Source organism: Phyllobates terribilis, unplaced genomic scaffold (assembly GCF_046119375.1).
Source record: "Phyllobates terribilis strain yellow unplaced genomic scaffold, ASM4611937v1 Scaffold_15__1_contigs__length_34870131, whole genome shotgun sequence".
Lineage (NCBI taxonomy): Eukaryota > Metazoa > Chordata > Amphibia > Anura > Dendrobatidae > Phyllobates > Phyllobates terribilis.
Window position 1 is genome coordinate 15,173,977 of NW_027362775.1, and position 22,513 is coordinate 15,196,489.

A 22,513-nucleotide genomic window follows, 5' to 3' on the forward strand; every position below is an offset into this window, starting at 1 on the left:
TCTTGTTTGTCAGGCTCCTGGCATTTGCTAGCACGCAGTTTACACGATTTTGTTTTGTTCCAATCTTTTCCCTGTGGATTGTATTAGAAATTTTCTTACCTCCCTTCCAAGTATCTTGTCTTGGACCTTCTTTGTCGCACTTCATATCTTTCATTAGTATGTTCTCTGGTTGCATGTTCGTGTCCGGCGTTTTTCTTCCCATCCCCTCTTCTTCTAGTTTAACGCCCTCCTGATGAGTGTTGCGAGTCTCCTGGCGAATGTGTGTTTCCCGGGTTTGTTGAGGTGTAGTCCGTCTCTGGCAAGGAGTCCGTCATAGAGGTAATTCACACCGTGGTCCAGGAATCCAAATCCTTGTTGTCTGCACCATCGTCTCAGCCAGTTGTTCACATCAAGGATCCTGTTCCATCTCCTGACGCCATGCCCGTCTACTGGAAGGATAGAAGAAAAAAACTACCTGCGCATCCAGTTCTTTTACTTTCTTCCCCAATGCTTCAAAGACCTTGCAGATTGTCGGTAGGTCCTTCTTTGCCGTGTCATTGGTGCCAACATGTATCAAAAGAAATGGGTGGACATCCTTGGAACTGATGAGCTTCGGTATCCTATCGGTAACATCCTTGATCTTCGCCCCTGGGAGGCAGCATACTTCTCTTGCGGTTATGTCCGGTCTGCAGATAGCTGCTTCTGTTCCTCTCAGTAGTGAGTCTCCAACCACCAGCGCTCTTCTTCCCTTCTTGGCTGTCCTTTTTCTTGTCGCTTCTGGGTGTTTCTGGGTGCTCTTTTCTTTTTTGCTTGCTGGTAGTTCCTCATCCTTATTTGTGCCATCTTCATCCTCCACAAGTCCTTGGAATCTGTTTCTCAGTTGTGTGGTTGGTGGTGTCTCCATGGTCTTCTTGCTTCTTTTGGTCACTTGCCTCCACTTGTCTGCCTCTGGAGGTTCTTTGACGCTTCCTTCACTTTCCGTGACCAGTAGTGACGCTTCTGTTCTGTTCAGGAAGTCTTCATTTTCCTTGATTAGTTTTAATGTCGCAATTCTTTCTTCCAGTCCCCGCACCTTTTCTTCTAAAAGAGCCAGTAGTCTACACTTCTGGCACCCTCACACATATTATTCCCTCATTTAGTGGATATTTTCACAAAAAAGTGAAATTTTCAAAAATCCAAAATATTGGCTGAAAACAACTAAATATCAAGGACTCATTAGGCGAATCGCTCTGGAACTGAAATCGGAACGCTCACTGACATTTCCCCTATCTGAAAGTCTGATAAACGCCGGAAAAATGACTAAGTCCAAAAAAAAAAAATTTTTCAACTTTTTTCAAATTTACCCCCGTGGGATATATATTCTACCTACACACAATTGGAACTCTCCTGGGGTACACTCACACATATTATTCCCTCATTTAGTGGATATTTTCACAAAAAAGTGAAATTTTCAAAAATCCAAAATATTGTCTGAAAACGACTAAATATCAAGGACTCATTGGGCGAATCGCTCTGGAACTAAAATCGGAACGCTCACTGACATTTCCACTATCTGAAAGTCTGATAAACGCCGGAAAAATGACAAAGTCCAAAAAAAAATGTTTTCAACTTTTTTCAATTTTACCCCCGTCAGATATATATTTTACCCACACACATTTGGAACTCTCCTTGGGTACCCTCACACATATTAATCCCTCATTTAGTGGATATTTTCACAAAAAAGTGAAATTTTCAAAAATCCTAAATATTGTCTGAAAACGACTAAATATCAAGGACTCATTGGGCGAATCGCTCTGGAACTGAAATCGGAACGCTCACTGACATTTGCCCTATCTGAAAGTCTGATAAACGCCGGAAAAATGACTAAGTCCAAAAAAAAAATTTTTTAAACTTTTTTCAATTTTACCCCCGTCAGATATATATTCTACCCACACACATTTGGAACTCTCCTGGGGTACCCTCACACATATTATTCCCTCATTTAGTGGATATTTTCACAAAAAAGTGAAATTTTCAAAAATCCAAAATATTGGCTGAAAACGACTAAATATCAAGGACTCATTGGGCGAATCGCTCTGGAACTGAAATCGGAACGCTCACTGACATTTGCCCTATCTGAAAGTCTGATAAACGCCGGAAAAATTACTAAGTACAAAAAAAAAATATTTTCAACTTTTTTCAAATTTACCCCCGTGGGATATATATTCTACCCACACACATTTGGAACTCTCCTGTGGTACCCTCACACATATTATTCCCTCATTTAGTGGATATTTTCACAAAAAAGTGAAATTTTCAAAAATCCAAAATATTGGCTGAAAACGACTAAATATCAAGGACTCATTAGGCGAATCGCTCTGGAACTGAAATCGGAACGCTGACTGACATTTCCCCTATCTGAAAGTTTGATAAACGCCGGAAAAATGACTAAGTCCAAAAAAAAAAAATTTTTCAACTTTTTTCAAATTTACCCCCGTCAGATATATATTCTACCCACACACATTTGGAACTCTCCTGGGGTACCCTCACACATATTATTCCCTCATTTAGTGGATATTTTCACAAAAAAGCGAAATTTTCAAAAATCCTAAATATTGGCTGAAAACGACTAAATATCAAGGACTCATTGGGCGAATCGCTCTGGAACTGAAATTGGAACGCTCACTGACATTTCCACTATCTGAAAGTCTGATAAACGCCGGAAAAATGACAAAGTCCAAAAAGAAACTTTTTTAAACTTTTTTCAATTTTACCCCCGTCAGATATATATTCTACCCACACACATTTCGAACTCTCCTGGGGTACCCTCACACATATTATTCCCTCATTTAGTGGATATTTTCACAAAAAAGTGAAATTTTCAAAAATCCAAAATATTGGCTGAAAACGACTAAATATCAAGGACTCATTGGGCGAATCGCTCTGGAACTGAAATCGGAATGCTCACTGACATTTGCCCTATCTGCAAGTCTGATAAACGCTGGAAAAATTACTAAGTCCAAAAAAAAAATTTTTTCAACTTTTTTCAAATTTACCCCTGTGGGATATATATTCTACCCACACACATTTGGAACTCTCCTGGGGTACCCTCACACATATTATTCCCTCATTTAGTGGATATTTTCACAAAAAAGTGAAATTTTCAAAAATCCAAAATATTGACTGAAAACGACTAAATATCAAGGACGCATTGGGTGAATCGCTCTGGAACTGAAATTGGAACGCTCACTGACATTTCCACTATCTGAAAGTCTGATAAACGCCCGAAAAATGACTAAGTCCAAAAAAAAAATTTTTTTCAACTTTTTTCAATTTTACCCCCGTCAGATATATATTCTACCCACACACATTTGGAACTCTCCTGGGGTACCCTCACACATATTATTCCCTCTTTTAGTGGATATTTTCACAAAAAAGTGAAATTTTCAAAAATCCAAAATATTGGCTGAAAACGACTAAATATTCAAGGACTCAGTGGGCGAATCGCTCTGGAACTGAAATCGGAACGCTCACTGACATTTGCCCTTTCTGCAAGTCTGATAAACGCCGGAAAAATTACTAAGTCCAAAAAAAAATAATTTTTCAACTTTTTTCAAATTTACCCCCGTGGGATATATATTCTACCCACACACATTTGGAACTCTCCTGGGGTACCCTCACACATATTTCCTCATTTAGTGGATATTTTCACAAAAAAAGTGAAATTTTCCAAAATTCAGAAAATTGGCTGAAAACGACTAAATATCAAGGACTCATTGGGCGAATCGCTCTGGAACTGAAATCGGAACGCTCACTGACATTTCCCCTATCTGAAAGTCTGATAAACGCCAGAAAATTGACTTAGTCCAAAATAAAAAAAATTTCAACTTTTTTCAATTTTACCCCCGTGGGATATATATTCTACCCACACACATTTGGAACTCTCCTGGGGTACCCTCACACATATTATTTCCTCATTTAGTGGATATTTTCACAAAAAAAGTGAAATTTTCCAAAATTCAGAAAATTGGCTGAAAACTACTAAATATCAAGGACTCATTGGGCGAATTGCTCTGGAACTGAAATCGGAACGCTCACTGACATTTCCCCTATCTGAAAGTCTGATAAACGCCGAAAAATGACTAAGTCCAAAAAAAAATGTTTTTCAACTTCTTTCAATTTTACCCCCGTGGGATATATATTCTACCCACACACATTTGGAACTCTCCTGGGGTACCATCACACATATTATTTCCTCATTTAGTGGATATTTTCACAAAAAAAGTGAAATTTTCCAAAATTCAGAAAATTGGCTGAAAACGACTAAATATCAAGGACTCATTGGGCGAATGGCTCTGGAACTGAAATCGGAACGCTCACTGACATTTCCCCTATCTGAAAGTCTGATAAACGCCAGAAAATTGACTTATTCCAAAATAAAAAAATTTCAACTTTTTTCAATTTTATCCCCGTGGGATATATTTTCTACCCACACACATTTGGAACTCTCCTGGGGTACCCTCACACATACTATTCCCTCATTTAGTGGATATTTTCACAAAAAAAGTGAAATTTTCAAAAATCCAGAAAATTGGCTGAAAACGACTAAACATCAAAGACTCATTGGGCGAATCGCTCTGGAACTGAAATTGGAACGCTCACTGACATTTCCCCTATCTGAAAGTCTGATAAACGCCGGAAAAATGACTAAGTCCAAAAAAAAAATTTTTTTCAACTTCTTTCAATTTTATCCCCGTGGGATATATATTCTACCCACACACATTTGGTACTCTCCTGGGGTATCCTCAGACATATTATTCCCTCATTTAGTGGATATTTTCACAAAAAAAGTGAAATTTTCAAAAATCCAAAATATTTGCCGAAAACGACTAAATATCAAGGACTCATTGGGTGAATCGCTCTGGAACTGAAATCGGAACGCTCACTGACATTTGCCCTATCTGAAAGTCTGATAAATGTCCGAAAAATGACTAAGTCCAAAAAAAAATTTTTTCAACTTTTTTCAAATTTACCCCCGTGGGATATATATTCTACCCAAACACAATTGGAACTCTCCTGGGGTACCCGCACACATATTATTCCCTCATTTAGTGGATATTTTCACAAAAAAGTGAAATTTTCAAAAATCCAGAAAATTGGCTGAAAATGACTAAATATCAAGGAATCATTGGGAGAATCGCTCTGGAACTGAAATCGGAATGCTCACTGACATTTCCCCTATGTGAAAGTCTGATAAACGCCGGAAAAATGACTAAGTCCAAAAAAAAAATTTTTTCAACTTCTTTCAATTTTTTACCCCCGTGGGATATATATTCTACCCACACACATTTGGCACTCTCCTGGGGTACCCTCACACATATTATTCCCTCATTTAGTGGATATTTTCACAAAAAAGTGAAATTTTCAAAAATCCAGAAAATTGGCTACAAATGACTAAATATAAAGGAATCATTCGACGAATCGCTCTGGAACTGAAATCGGAACACTCACTGACATTTCCCCTATCTGAAAGTCTGATAAACGCCGGAAAAATGACTAAATCCAAAAAAAAAATGTTTTCAACTTTTTTCAATTTTACCCCCGTGGGATATATATTCTACCCAAACACATTTGGAACTCTCCTGGGGTACCCTCACACATATTATTTCCTCATTTAGTTGATATTTTCACAAAAAAAGTGAAATTTTCCAAAATTCAGAAAATTGGCAGAAAACGACTAAATATCAAGGACTCATTGGGCGAATCGCTCTGGAACTGAAATCAGAACGCTCACTGACATTTCCCCTATCTGAAAGTCTGATAAACGCCAGAAAATTGACTTAGTCCAAAATAAAAAAATTTCAACTTTTATCAATTTTACCCCCGTGGGATATATATTCTACCCACACACATTTGGAACTCTCCTGGGGTACCCTCACACATATTATTCCCTCATTTAGTGGATATTTTCACAAAAAAGTGAAATTTTCAAAAATCCAGAAAATTGGCTGAAAACGACTAAATATCAAGGACTCATTGGGCGAATCGCTCTGGAACTGAAATCGGAACGCTCACTGACATTTTCCCTATCTGAAAGTCTGATAAACGCTAGAAAATTGACTTAGTCCAAAATAAAAAAATTTCAACTTTTTTCAATTTTACCCCCGTGGGATATATATTCTACCCACACACATTTGGAACTCTCCTGGGGTACCCTCACACATATTATTCCCTCATTTAGTGGATATTTTCACAAAAAAGTGAAATTTTCAAAAATTCAGAAAATTGGCTGAAAACTACTAAATATCAAAGACTCATTGGGCGAATCGCTCTGGAACTGAAATCGGAACGCTCACTGACATTTCCCCTATCTGAAAGTCTGATAAACGCCAGAAAATTGACTTAGTCCAAAATAAAAAAATTTCAACTTTTATCAATTTTACCCCCGTGGGATATATATTCTACCCACACACATTTGGAACTCTCCTGGGGTACCCTCACACATATTATTCCCTCATTTAGTGGATATTTTCACAAAAAAGTGAAATTTTCAAAAATCCAGAAAATTGGCTGAAAACGAATAAATATCAAAGACTCATTGGGCGAATCGCTCTGGAACTGAAATTGGAATGCTCACTGACATTTCCCCTATCTGAAAGTCTGATAAACGCCGGAAAAATGACTAAGTCCAAAATAACATTTTTTTCAACTTCTTTCAATTTTCCCCCCGTGGGATATATATTCTACCCACACACATTTGGAACTCTCCTGGGCTACCCTCACACATATTATACCCTCATTTAGTGGATATTTTCACAAAAAAGTGAAATTTTCAAAAATCCAGAAAATGGGCTGAAAACGAATAAATATCAAAGACTCATTGGGCAAATCGCTCTGGAACTGAAATCGGAACGCTCACTGACATTTTCCCTATCTGAAAGTCTGATAAACGCCGGAAAAATGACTAAGTCTAAAAAAAAATTTTTTTCAACTTTTTTTCAATTTTACCCCCGTGGGATATATATTCTACAAACACACATTTGGAACTCTCCTGGGGTACCCTCACACATATTATTCCCTCATTTAGTGGATATTTTCACAAAAAAGTGAAATTTTCAAAAATCCAGAAAATTGGCTGAAAATGACTAAATATCAAGGAATCATTGGGCGAATCGCTCTGGAACTGAAATCAGAATGCTCACTGACATTTCCCCTATCTGAAAGTCTGATAAACACGGGAAAATTAACTTAGTCCAAAATAAAAAATTTCAACTTTTTTCAATTTTACCCCCGTGGGATATATATTCTACCCATACACATTTGGAACTCTCCTGGGGTACCCTCAGACATATTATTCCCTCATTTAGTGGATATTTTGACAAAAAAGTGAAATTTTCAAAAATCCTGAAAATTGGCTGAAAACGACTAAACATCAAAGACTCATTGGGCGAATCGCTCTGGAACTGAAATCGGAACGCTCACTGACATTTCCCCTATCTGAAAGTCTGATAAACGCCGGAAAAATGACTAAGTTCAAAAAAAAAATTTTTTCAACTTCTTTCAAATTTTACCCCCGTGGGATATATTCTACCCACACACATTTGGAACTCTCCTGGGGTACCATCACACATATTATTTCCTCATTTAGTGGATATTTTCACAAAAAAAGTGAAATTTTCCAAAATTCAGAAAATTGGCTGAAAACGACTAAATATCAAGGACTCATTGGGCGAATGGCTCTGGAACTGAAATCGGAACGCTCACTGACATTTCCCCTATCTGAAAGTCTGATAAACGCCAGAAAATTGACTTATTCCAAAATAAAAAAATTTCAACTTTTTTCAATTTTATCCCCGTGGGATATATTTTCTACCCACACACATTTGGAACTCTCCTGGGGTACCCTCACACATATTATTCCCTCATTTAGTGGATATTTTCACAAAAAAAGTGAAATTTTCAAAAATCCAGAAAATTGGCTGAAAACGACTAAATATCAAAGACTCATTGGGCGAATCGCTCTGGAACTGAAATTGGAACGCTCACTGACATTTCCCCTATCTGAAAGTCTGATAAACGCCGGAAAAATGACTAAGTCCAAAAAAAAAATTTTTTTCAACTTCTTTCAATTTTATCCCCGTGGGATATATATTCTACCCACACACATTTGGTACTCTCCTGGGGTATCCTCAGACGTATTATTCCCTCATTTAGTGGATATTTTCACAAAAAAAGTGAAATTTTCAAAAATCCAAAATATTTGCCGAAAACGACTAAATATCAAGGACTCATTGGGTGAATCGCTCTGGAACTGAAATCGGAACGCTCACTGACATTTGCCCTATCTGAAAGTCTGATAAATGTCCGAAAAATGACTAAGTCCAAAAAAAAATTTTTTCAACTTTTTTCAAATTTACCCCCGTGGGATATATATTCTACCCAAACACAATTGGAACTCTCCTGGGGTACCCGCACACATATTATTCCCTCATTTAGTGGATATTTTCACAAAAAAGTGAAATTTTCAAAAATCCAGAAAATTGGCTGAAAATGACTAAATATCAAGGAATCATTGGGAGAATCGCTCTGGAACTGAAATCGGAATGCTCACTGACATTTCCCCTATGTGAAAGTCTGATAAACGCCGGAAAAATGACTAAGTCCAAAAAAAAAAAATTTTTCAACTTTTTTCAAATTTACCCCCGTGGGATATATATTCTACCCACACACAATTGGAACTCTCCTGGGGTACACTCACACATATTATTCCCTCATTTAGTGGATATTTTCACAAAAAAGTGAAATTTTCAAAAATCCAAAATATTGTCTGAAAACGACTAAATATCAAGGACTCATTGGGCGAATCGCTCTGGAACTAAAATCGGAACGCTCACTGACATTTGCCCTATCTGAAAGTCTGATAAATGCCGGAAAAATGACAAAGTCCAAAAAAAAATTTTTTTAAACTTTTTTCAATTTTACCCCCGTCAGATATATATTCTACCCACACACATTTGGAACTCTCCTGGGGTACCCTCACACATATTATTCCCTCATTTAGTGGATATTTTCACAAAAAAGCGAAATTTTCAAAAATCCTAAATATTGGCTGAAAACGACTAAATATCAAGGACTCATTGGGCGAATCGCTCTGGAACTGAAATTGGAACGCTCACTGACATTTCCACTATCTGAAAGTCTGATAAACGCCGGAAAAATGACAAAGTCCAAAAAGAAACTTTTTTAAACTTTTTTCAATTTTACCCCCGTCAGATATATATTCTACCCACACACATTTCGAACTCTCCTGGGGTACCCTCACACATATTATTCCCTCATTTAGTGGATATTTTCACAAAAAAGTGAAATTTTCAAAAATCCAAAATATTGGCTGAAAACGACTAAATATCAAGGACTCATTGGGCGAATCGCTCTGGATCTGAAATCGGAATGCTCACTGACATTTGCCCTATCTGCAAGTCTGATAAACGCTGGAAAAATTACTAAGTCCAAAAAAAAAATTTTTTCAACTTTTTTCAAATTTACCCCTGTGGGATATATATTCTACCCACACACATTTGGAACTCTCCTGGGGTACCCTCACACATATTATTCCCTCATTTAGTGGATATTTTCACAAAAAAGTGAAATTTTCAAAAATCCAAAATATTGACTGAAAACGACTAAATATCAAGGACGCATTGGGTGAATCGCTCTGGAACTGAAATTGGAACGCTCACTGACATTTCCACTATCTGAAAGTCTGATAAACGCCCGAAAAATGACTAAGTCCAAAAAAAAAATTTTTTTCAACTTTTTTCAATTTTACCCCCGTCAGATATATATTCTACCCACACACATTTGGAACTCTCCTGGGGTACCCTCACACATATTATTCCCTCTTTTAGTGGATATTTTCACGAAAAAGTGAAATTTTCAAAAATCCAAAATATTGGCTGAAAACGACTAAATATTCAAGGACTCAGTGGGCGCATCGCTCTGGAACTGAAATCGGAACGCTCACTGACATTTGCCCTATCTGCAAGTCTGATAAACGCCGGAAAAATTACTAAGTCCAAAAAAAAATAATTTTTCAACTTTTTTCAAATTTACCCCCGTGGGATATATATTCTACCCACACACATTTGGAACTCTCCTGGGGTACCCTCACACATATTTCCTCATTTAGTGGATATTTTCACAAAAAAAGTGAAATTTTCCAAAATTCAGAAAATTGGCTGAAAACGACTAAATATCAAGGACTCATTGGGCGAATCGCTCTGGAACTGAAATCGGAACGCTCACTGACATTTCCCCTATCTGAAAGTCTGATAAACGCCAGAAAATTGACTTAGTCCAAAATAAAAAAAATTTCAACTTTTTTCAATTTTACCCCCGTGGGATATATATTCTACCCACACACATTTGGAACTCTCCTGGGGTACCCTCACACATATTATTTCCTCATTTAGTGGATATTTTCACAAAAAAAGTGAAATTTTCCAAAATTCAGAAAATTGGCTGAAAACTACTAAATATCAAGGACTCATTGGGCGAATTGCTCTGGAACTGAAATCGGAACGCTCACTGACATTTCCCCTATCTGAAAGTCTGATAAACGCCGAAAAATGACTAAGTCCAAAAAAAAATGTTTTTCAACTTCTTTCAATTTTACCCCCGTGGGATATATATTCTACCCACACACATTTGGAACTCTCCTGGGGTACCATCACACATATTATTTCCTCATTTAGTGGATATTTTCACAAAAAAAGAGAAATTTTCCAAAATTCAGAAAATTGGCTGAAAACGACTAAATATCAAGGACTCATTGGGCGAATGGCTCTGGAACTGAAATCGGAACGCTCACTGACATTTCCCCTATCTGAAAGTCTGATAAACGCCAGAAAATTGACTTATTCCAAAATAAAAAAATTTCAACTTTTTTCAATTTTATCCCCGTGGGATATATTTTCTACCCACACACATTTGGAACTCTCCTGGGGTACCCTCACACATATTATTCCCTCATTTAGTGGATATTTTCACAAAAAAAGTGAAATTTTCAAAAATCCAGAAAATTGGCTGAAAACGACTAAACATCAAAGACTCATTGGGCGAATCGCTCTGGAACTGAAATTGGAACGCTCACTGACATTTCCCCTATCTGAAAGTCTGATAAACGCCGGAAAAATGACTAAGTCCAAAAAAAAATTTTTTTTCAACTTCTTTCAATTTTATCCCCGTGGGATATATATTCTACCCACACACATTTGGTACTCTCCTGGGGTATCCTCAGACATATTATTCCCTCATTTAGTGGATATTTTCACAAAAAAAGTGAAATTTTCAAAAATCCAAAATATTTGCCGAAAACGACTAAATATCAAGGACTCATTGGGTGAATCGCTCTGGAACTGAAATCGGAACGCTCACTGACATTTGCCCTATCTGAAAGTCTGATAAATGTCCGAAAAATGACTAAGTCCAAAAAAAAATTTTTTCAACTTTTTTCAAATTTACCCCCGTGGGATATATATTCTACCCAAACACAATTGGAACTCTCCTGGGGTACCCGCACACATATTATTCCCTCATTTAGTGGATATTTTCACAAAAAAGTGAAATTTTCAAAAATCCAGAAAATTGGCTGAAAATGACTAAATATCAAGGAATCATTGGGAGAATCGCTCTGGAACTGAAATCGGAATGCTCACTGACATTTCCCCTATGTGAAAGTCTGATAAACGCCGGAAAAATGACTAAGTCCAAAAAAAAAATTTTTTCAACTTCTTTCAATTTTTTACCCCCGTGGGATATATATTCTACCCACACACATTTGGCACTCTCCTGGGGTACCCTCACACATATTATTCCCTCATTTAGTGGATATTTTCACAAAAAAGTGAAATTTTCAAAAATCCAGAAAATTGGCTGAAAATGACTAAATATAAAGGAATCATTCGACGAATCGCTCTGGAACTGAAATCGGAACACTCACTGACATTTCCCCTATCTGAAAGTCTGATAAACGCCGGAAAAATGACTAAATCCAAAAAAAAAATGTTTTCAACTTTTTTCAATTTTACCCCCGTGGGATATATATTCTACCCAAACACATTTGGAACTCTCCTGGGGTACCCTCACTCATATTATTTCCTCATTTAGTTGATATTTTCACAAAAAAAGTGAAATTTTCCAAAATTCAGAAAATTGGCAGAAAACGACTAAATATCAAGGACTCATTGGGCGAATCGCTCTGGAACTGAAATCAGAATGCTCACTGACATTTCCCCTATCTGAAAGTCTGATAAACGCCAGAAAATTGACTTAGTCCAAAATAAAAAAATTTCAACTTTTATCAATTTTACCCCCGTGGGATATATATTCTACCCACACACATTTGGAACTCTCCTGGGGTACCCTCACACATATTATTCCCTCATTTAGTGGATATTTTCACAAAAAAGTGAAATTTTCAAAAATCCAGAAAATTGGCTGAAAACGACTAAATATCAAGGACTCATTGGGCGAATCGCTCTGGAACTGAAATCGGAACGCTCACTGACATTTTCCCTATCTGAAAGTCTGATAAACGCTATAAAATTGACTTAGTCCAAAATAAAAAAATTTCAACTTTTTTCAATTTTACCCCCGTGGGATATATATTCTACCCACACACATTTGGAACTCTCCTGGGGTACCCTCACACATATTATTCCCTCATTTAGTGGATATTTTCACAAAAAAGTGAAATTTTCAAAAATTCAGAAAATTGGCTGAAAACTACTAAATATCAAAGACTCATTGGGCGAATCGCTCTGGAACTGAAATCGGAACGCTCACTGACATTTCCCCTATCTGAAAGTCTGATAAACGCCAGAAAATTGACTTAGTCCAAAATAAAAAAATTTCAACTTTTATCAATTTTACCCCCGTGGGATATATATTCTACCCACACACATTTGGAACTCTCCTGGGGTACCCTCACACATATTATTCCCTCATTTAGTGGATATTTTCACAAAAAAGTGAAATTTTCAAAAATCCAGAAAATTGGCTGAAAACGAATAAATATCAAAGACTCATTGGGCGAATCGCTCTGGAACTGAAATTGGAATGCTCACTGACATTTCCCCTATCTGAAAGTCTGATAAACGCCGGAAAAATGACTAAGTCCAAAATAACATTTTTTTCAACTTCTTTCAATTTTCCCCCCGTGGGATATATATTCTACCCACACACATTTGGAACTCTCCTGGGCTACCCTCACACATATTATACCCTCATTTAGTGGATATTTTCACAAAAAAGTGAAATTTTCAAAAATCCAGAAAATGGGCTGAAAACGAATAAATATCAAAGACTCATTGGGCGAATCGCTCTGGAACTGAAATCGGAACGCTCACTGACATTTTCCCTATCTGAAAGTCTGATAAACGCCGGAAAAATGACTAAGTCTAAAAAAAAATTTTTTTCAACTTTTTTTCAATTTTACCCCCGTGGGATATATATTCTACAAACACACATTTGGAACTCTCCTGGGGTACCCTCACACATATTATTCCCTCATTTAGTGGATATTTTCACAAAAAAGTGAAATTTTCAAAAATCCAGAAAATTGGCTGAAAATGACTAAATATCAAGGAATCATTGGGCGAATCGCTCTGGAACTGAAATCAGAATGCTCACTGACATTTCCCCTATCTGAAAGTCTGATAAACACGGGAAAATTAACTTAGTCCAAAATAAAAAATTTCAACTTTTTTCAATTTTACCCCCGTGGGATATATATTCTACCCATACACATTTGGAACTCTCCTGGGGTACCCTCAGACATATTATTCCCTCATTTAGTGGATATTTTGACAAAAAAGTGAAATTTTCAAAAATCCTGAAAATTGGCTGAAAACGACTAAATATCAAAGACTCATTGGGCGAATCGCTCTGGAACTGAAATCGGAACGCTCACTGACATTTCCCCTATCTGAAAGTCTGATAAACGCCGGAAAAATGACTAAGTTCAAAAAAAAAATTTTTTCAACTTCTTTCAAATTTTACCCCCGTGGGATATATTCTACCCACACACATTTGGAACTCTCCTGGGGTACCCACACACATATTATTCCCTCATTTAGTGGATATTTTCACAAAAAAGTGAAATTTTCAAAAATCCAAAATATTGGCTGAAAACGACTAAATATCAAGGACTCATTGGGTGAATCGCTCTGGAACTGAAATCGGAATGCTCACTGACATTTCCCCTATCTGAAAGTCTGATAAACGCCTGAAAAATGACAAAGTCCAAAAAAAAAATTTTTCAACTTTTTTCTATTTTACCCCCGTGGGATATATATTCTACAAACACACATTTGGAACTCTCCTGTGGTACCCTCACACATATTATTCCCTCATTTAGTGGATATTTTCACAAAAAAGTGAAATTTTCAAAAATCCTGAAAATTGGCTGAAAACGACTAAATATCAAAGACTCATTGGGCGAATCGCTCTGGAACTGAAATCGGAACGCTCACTGACATTTCCCCTATCTGAAAGTCTGATAAACGCCGGAAAAATGACTAAGTTCAAAAAAAAATTTTTTTCAACTTCTTTCAATTTTACCCCCGTGGGATATATATTCTACCCACACACATTTGGAACTCTCCTGGGGTACCCACACACATATTATTCCCTCATTTAGTGGATATTTTCACAAAAAAGTGAAATTTTCAAAAATCCAAAATATTGGCTGAAAACGACTAAATATCAAGGACTCATTGGGTGAATCGCTCTGGAACTGAAATTGGAACACTCACTGACATTTCCCCTATCTGAAAGTCTGATAAACGCCGGAAAAATGACTAAGTCCAGAAAAAAAATTTTTCAACTTTTTTCTAATTTACCCCCGTGGGATATATATTCTACAAACACACATTTGGAACTCTCCTGGGGTACCCTCACACATATTATTCCCTCATTTAGTGGATATTTTCACAAAAAAGTGAAATTTTCAAAAATCCAGAAAATTGGCTGAAAATGACTAAATATCAAGGAATCATTGGGCGAATCGCTCTGGAACTGAAATCAGAATGCTCACTGACATTTCCCCTATCTGAAAGTCTGATAAACACGGGAAAATTAACTTAGTCCAAAATAAAAAATTTCAACTTTTTTCAATTTTACCCCCGTGGGATATATATTCTACCCATACACATTTGGAACTCTCCTGGGGTACCCTCAGACATATTATTCCCTCATTTAGTGGATATTTTCACAAAAAAGTGAAATTTTCAAAAATCCAGAAAATTCGCTGAAAATGACTAAATATCAAAGACTCATTGGGCGAATCGCTCTGGAACTGAAATCGGAACGCTCACTGACATTTCCCCTATCTGAAAGTCTGATAAACGCCGGAAAAATGACTAAGTCCAAAAAAAAAATTTTTCAACTTCTTTCAATTTTACCCCCGTGGGATATATATTCTACAAACACACATTTGGAACTCTCCTGGGGTACCCTCACACATATTATTCCCTCATTTAGTGGATATTTTCACAAAAAAGTGAAATTTTCAAAAATCCAGAAAATTGGCTGAAAATGACTAAGTATCAAGGACTCATTGAGCGAATCGCTCTGGAACTGAAATCGGAACGCTCACTGACATTTCCCCTATCTGAAAGTCTGATAAACGCCAGAAAATTGACTTAGTCCAAAATAAAAAAATTTAAACTTTTTTCAATTTTACCCCCGTGGCATATATATTCTACCCATACACATTTGGAACTCTCCTGGGGTACCCTCACACATATTATTCCCTCATTTAGTGGATATTTTCACAAAAAAAGTGACATTTTCCAAAATCCAGAAAATTGGCTGAAAACGACTAAATATCAAGGACTCATTGGGCGAATCGCTCTGGAACTGAAATCGGAACGCTCACTGACATTTCCCCTATCTGAAAGTCTGATAAACGCCAGAAAATTGACTTAGTCCAAAATAAAAAAATGTCAACTTTTTTCAATTTTACCCCCGTGGGATATATATTCTACCCATACACATTTGGAACTCTCTTGGGGTACCCTCACACATATTATTCCCTCATTTAGTGGATATTTTCACAAAAAAGTGAAATTTTCAAAAATCCAGAAAATTGGCTGAAAACGACTAAATATCAAAGACTCATTGGGCGAATCGCTCTGGAACTGAAATCGGAACGCTCACTGACATTTCCCCTATCTGAAAGTCTGATAAACGCCGAAAAATGACTAAGTCCAAAAAAAAATGTTTTTCAACTTCTTTCAATTTTACCCCCGTGGGATATATATTCTACCCACACACATTTGGAACTCTCCTGGGGTACCATCACACATATTATTTCCTCATTTAGTGGATATTTTCACAAAAAAAGAGAAATTTTCCAAAATTCAGAAAATTGGCTGAAAACGACTAAATATCAAGGACTCATTGGGCGAATGGCTCTGGAACTGAAATCGGAACGCTCACTGACATTTCCCCTATCTGAAAGTCTGATAAACGCCAGAAAATTGACTTATTCCAAAATAAAAAAATTTCAACTTTTTTCAATTTTATCCCCGTGGGATATATTTTCTACCCACACACATTTGGAACTCTCCTGGGGTACCCTCACACATATTATTCCCTCATTTAGTGGATATTTTCACAAAAAAAGTGAAATTTTCAAAAATCCAGAAAATTGGCTGAAAACGACTAAACATCAAAGACTCATTGGGCGAATCGCTCTGGAACTGAAATTGGAACGCTCACTGACATTTCCCCTATCTGAAAGTCTGATAAACGCCGGAAAAATGACTAAGTCCAAAAAAAAATTTTTTTTCAACTTCTTTCAATTTTATCCCCGTGGGATATATATTCTACCCACACACATTTGGTACTCTCCTGGGGTATCCTCAGACATATTATTCCCTCATTTAGTGGATATTTTCACAAAAAAAGTGAAATTTTCAAAAATCCAAAATATTTGCCGAAAACGACTAAATATCAAGGACTCATTGGGTGAATCGCTCTGGAACTGAAATTGGAACGCTCACTGACATTTGCCCTATCTGAAAGTCTGATAAATGTCCGAAAAATGACTAAGTCCAAAAAAAAATTTTTTCAACTTTTTTCAAATTTACCCCCGTGGGATATATATTCTACCCAAACACAATTGGAACTCTCCTGGGGTACCCGCACACATATTATTCCCTCATTTAGTGGATATTTTCACAAAAAAGTGAAATTTTCAAAAATCCAGAAAATTGGCTGAAAATGACTAAATATCAAGGAATCATTGGGAGAATCGCTCTGGAACTGAAATCGGAATGCTCACTGACATTTCCCCTATGTGAAAGTCTGATAAACGCCGGAAAAATGACTAAGTCCAAAAAAAAAATTTTTTCAACTTCTTTCAATTTTTTACCCCCGTGGGATATATATTCTACCCACACACATTTGGCACTCTCCTGGGGTACCCTCACACATATTATTCCCTCATTTAGTGGATATTTTCACAAAAAAGTGAAATTTTCAAAAATCCAGAAAATTGGCTGAAAATGACTAAATATAAAGGAATCATTCAACGAATCGCTCTGGAACTGAAATCGGAACACTCACTGACATTTCCCCTATCTGAAAGTCTGATAAACGCCGGAAAAATGACTAAATCCAAAAAAAAAATGTTTTCAACTTTTTTCAATTTTACCCCCGTGGGATATATATTCTACCCAAACACATTTGGAACTCTCCTGGGGTACCCTCACACATATTATTTCCTCATTTAGTTGATATTTTCACAAAAAAAGTGAAATTTTACAAAATTCAGAAAATTGGCAGAAAACGACTAAATATCAAGGACTCATTGGGCGAATCGCTCTGGAACTGAAATCAGAACGCTCACTGACATTTCCCCTATCTGAAAGTCTGATAAACGCCAGAAAATTGACTTAGTCCAAAATAAAAAAATTTCAACTTTTTTCAATTTTACCCCCGTGGGATATATATTCTACCCACACACATTTGGAACTCTCCTGGGGTACCCTCACACATATTATTCCCTCATTTAGTGGATATTTTCACAAAAAAGTGAAATTTTCAAAAATTCAGAAAATTGGCTGAAAACTACTAAATATCAAAGACTCATTGGGCGAATCGCTCTGGAACTGAAATCGGAACGCTCACTGACATTTCCCCTATCTGAAAGTCTGATAAACGCCAGAAAATTGACTTAGTCCAAAATAAAAAAATTTCAACTTTTATCAATTTTACCCCGTGGGATATATATTCTACCCACACACATTTGGAACTCTCCTGGGGTACCCTCACACATATTATTCCCTCATTTAGTGGATATTTTCACAAAAAAGTGAAATTTTCAAAAATCCAGAAAATTGGCTGAAAACGAATAAATATCAAAGACTCATTGGGCGAATCGCTCTGGAACTGAAATTGGAATGCTCACTGACATTTCCCCTATCTGAAAGTCTGATAAACGCCGGAAAAATGACTAAGTCCAAAATAACATTTTTTTCAACTTCTTTCAATTTTCCCCCCGTGGGATATATATTCTACCCACACACATTTGGAACTCTCCTGGGCTACCCTCACACATATTATACCCTCATTTAGTGGATATTTTCACAAAAAAGTGAAATTTTCAAAAATCCAGAAAATGGGCTGAAAACGAATAAATATCAAAGACTCATTGGGCGAATCGCTCTGGAACTGAAATCGGAACGCTCACTGACATTTTCCCTATCTGAAAGTCTGATAAACGCCGGAAAAATGACTAAGTCTAAAAAAAAATTTTTTTCAACTTTTTTTCAATTTTACCCCCGTGGGATATATATTCTACCCATACACATTTGGAACTCTCCTGGGGTACCCTCAGACATATTATTCCCTCATTTAGTGGATATTTTCACAAAAAAGTGAAATTTTCAAAAATCCTGAAAATTGGCTGAAAACGACTAAATATCAAAGACTCATTGGGCGAATCACTCTGGAACTGAAATCGGAACGCTCACTGACATTTCCCCTATCTGAAAGTCTGATAAACGCCGGAAAAATGACTAAGTTCAAAAAAAAAATTTTTTCAACTTCTTTCAAATTTTACCCCCGTGGGATATATTCTACCCACACACATTTGGAACTCTCCTGGGGTACCCACACACATATTATTCCCTCATTTAGTGGATATTTTCACAAAAAAGTGAAATTTTCAAAAATCCAAAATATTGGCTGAAAACGACTAAATATCAAGGACTCATTGGGTGAATCGCTCTGGAACTGAAATCGGAATGCTCACTGACATTTCCCCTATCTGAAAGTCTGATAAACGCCTGAAAAATGACAAAGTCCAAAAAAAAAATTTTTCAACTTTCTTCTATTTTACCCCCGTGGGATATATATTCTACAAACACACATTTGGAACTCTACTGTGGTACCCTCACACATATTATTCCCTCATTTAGTGGATATTTTCACAAAAAAGTGAAATTTTCAAAAATCCTGAAAATTGGCTGAAAACGACTAAATATCAAAGACTCATTGGGCGAATCGCTCTGGAACTGAAATCGGAACGCTCACTGACATTTCCCCTATCTGAAAGTCTGATAAACGCCGGAAAAATGACTAAGTTCAAAAAAAAATTTTTTTCAACTTCTTTCAATTTTACCCCCGTGGGATATATATTCTACCCACACACATTTGGAACTCTCCTGGGGTACCCACACACATATTATTCCCTCATTTAGTGGATATTTTCACAAAAAAGTGAAATTTTCAAAAATCCAAAATATAGGCTGAAAACGACTAAATATCAAGGACTCATTGGGTGAATCGCTCTGGAACTGAAATTGGAACACTCACTGACATTTCCCCTATCTGAAAGTCTGATAAACGCCGGAAAAATGACTAAGTCCAAAAAAAAAATTTTTCAACTTTTTTCTAATTTACCCCCGTGGGATATATATTCTACAAACACACATTTGGAACTCTCCTGGGGTACCCTCACACATATTATTCCCTCATTTAGTGGATATTTTCACAAAAAAGTGAAATTTTCAAAAATCCAGAAAATTCGCTGAAAATGACTAAATATCAAAGACTCATTGGGCGAATCGCTCTGGAACTGAAATCGGAACGCTCACTGACATTTCCCCTATCTGAAAGTCTGATAAACGCCGGAAAAATGACTAAGTCCAAAAAAAAAATTTTTCAACTTCTTTCAATTTTACCCCCGTGGGATATATATTCTACAAACACACATTTGGAACTCTCCTGGGGTACCCTCACACATATTATTCCCTCATTTAGTGGATATTTTCACAAAAAAGTGAAATTTTCAAAAATCCAGAAAATTGGCTGAAAATGACTAAATATCAAGGACTCATTGAGCGAATCGCTCTGGAACTGAAATCGGAACGCTCACTGACATTTCCCCTATCTGAAAGTCTGATAAACGCCAGAAAATTGACTTAGTCCAAAATAAAAAAATTTAAACTTTTTTCAATTTTACCCCCGTGGCATATATATTCTACCCATACACATTTGGAACTCTCCTGGGGTACCCTCACACATATTATTCCCTCATTTAGTGGATATTTTCACAAAAAAAGTGACATTTTCCAAAATCCAGAAAATTGGCTGAAAACGACTAAATATCAAGGACTCATTGGGCGAATCGCTCTGGAACTGAAATCGGAACGCTCACTGACATTTCCCCTATCTGAAAGTCTGATAAACGCCAGAAAATTGACTTAGTCCAAAATAAAAAAATGTCAACTTTTTTCAATTTTACCCCCGTGGGATATATATTCTACCCATACACATTTGGAACTCTCTTGGGGTACCCTCACACATATTATTCCCTCATTTAGTGGATATTTTCACAAAAAAGTGAAAATTTCAAAAATCCAGAAAATTGGCTGAAAACGACTAAATATCAAAGACTCATTGGGCGAATCGCTCTGGAACTGAAATCGGAACGCTCACTGACATTTCCCCTCTCTGAAAGTCTGATAAACGGCGGAGAAATGACAGTCCAAAAAAAATTTTTTTTCAACTTCTTTCAATTTTACCCCCGTGGGATATATATTCTACCCACACACATTTGGAACTCTCCTGGGGTACCCTCACACATATTATTCTCTCATTTAGTGGATATTTTCACAAAAAAGTGAAATTTTCAAAAATCCAGAAAATTGGCTGAAAATGACTAAATATCAAGGACTCATTGGGCGAATCGCTCAGGAACTGAAATCGGAACGCTCACTGACATTTCCCCTATCTGAAAGTCTGATAAACGGCGGAAAAATGACAGTCCAAAAAAAATTTTTTTTCAACTTCTTTCAATTTTACCCCCGTGGGATATATATTCTACCCACACACATTTGGAACTCTCCTGGGGTACCCTCACACATATTATTCTCTCATTTAGTGGATATTTTCACAAAAAAGGGAAATTTTCAAAAATCCAGAAAATTGGCTGAAAACGACTAAATATCAAAGACGCATTGGGCGAATCGCTCTGGAACTGAAATCGGAACGCTCACTGATATTTCCCCTATCTGAAAGTCTGATAAACGCCAGAAAATTGACTTAGTCCAAAATAAAAAAATGTCAACTTTTTTCAATTTTACCCCCGTGGGATATATATTCTACCCACACACAATTGGAACTCTCCTGGGGTACCCTCACACATATTATTCCCTCATTTAGTGGATATTTTCACAAAAAAAGTGAAATTTTCAAAAATCCAGAAAATTGGCTGAAAATGACTAAATATCAAGGAATCATTGGGAGAATCGCTCTGGAACTGAAATCGGAACGCTCACTGACATTTCCCCTACCTGAAAGTCTGATAAACGCCGGAAAAATTACTAAGTCGAAAAAAAAAATTTTTCAACTTTTTTTTATTTTACCCCGTGGGATATATATTCTACAAACACACATTTGGAACTCTCCTGGGGTACCCTCACACATATTATTCCCTCATTTAGTGGATATTTTCACAAAAAAGTGAAATTTTGAAAAATCCAGAAAATTGGCTGAAAACGACTAAATATCAAAGACTCATTGGGCGAATCGCTCTGGAACTGAAATCGGAACGCTCACTGATATTTCCCCTATCTGAAAGTCTGATAAACGCCAGAAAATTGACTTAGTCCAAAATAAAAAAATTTAAACTTTTTTCAATTTTACCCCCGTGGGATATATATTCTACCCACACACAATTGGAACTCTCCTGGGGTACCCTCACACATATTATTCCCTCATTTAGTGGATATTTTCACAAAAAAGTGAAATTTTCAAAAATCCAGAAAATTGGCTGAAAATGACTAAATATCCAGGACTCATTGGGCGAATCGCTCTGGAACTGAAATCGGAACGCTCACTGATATTTCCCCTATCTGAAAGTCTGATAAACGCCAGAAAATTGACTTAGTCCAAAATAAAAAAATTTAAACTTTTTTCAATTTTACCCCCGTGGGATATATATTCTACCCACACACAATTGGAACTCTCCTGGGGTACC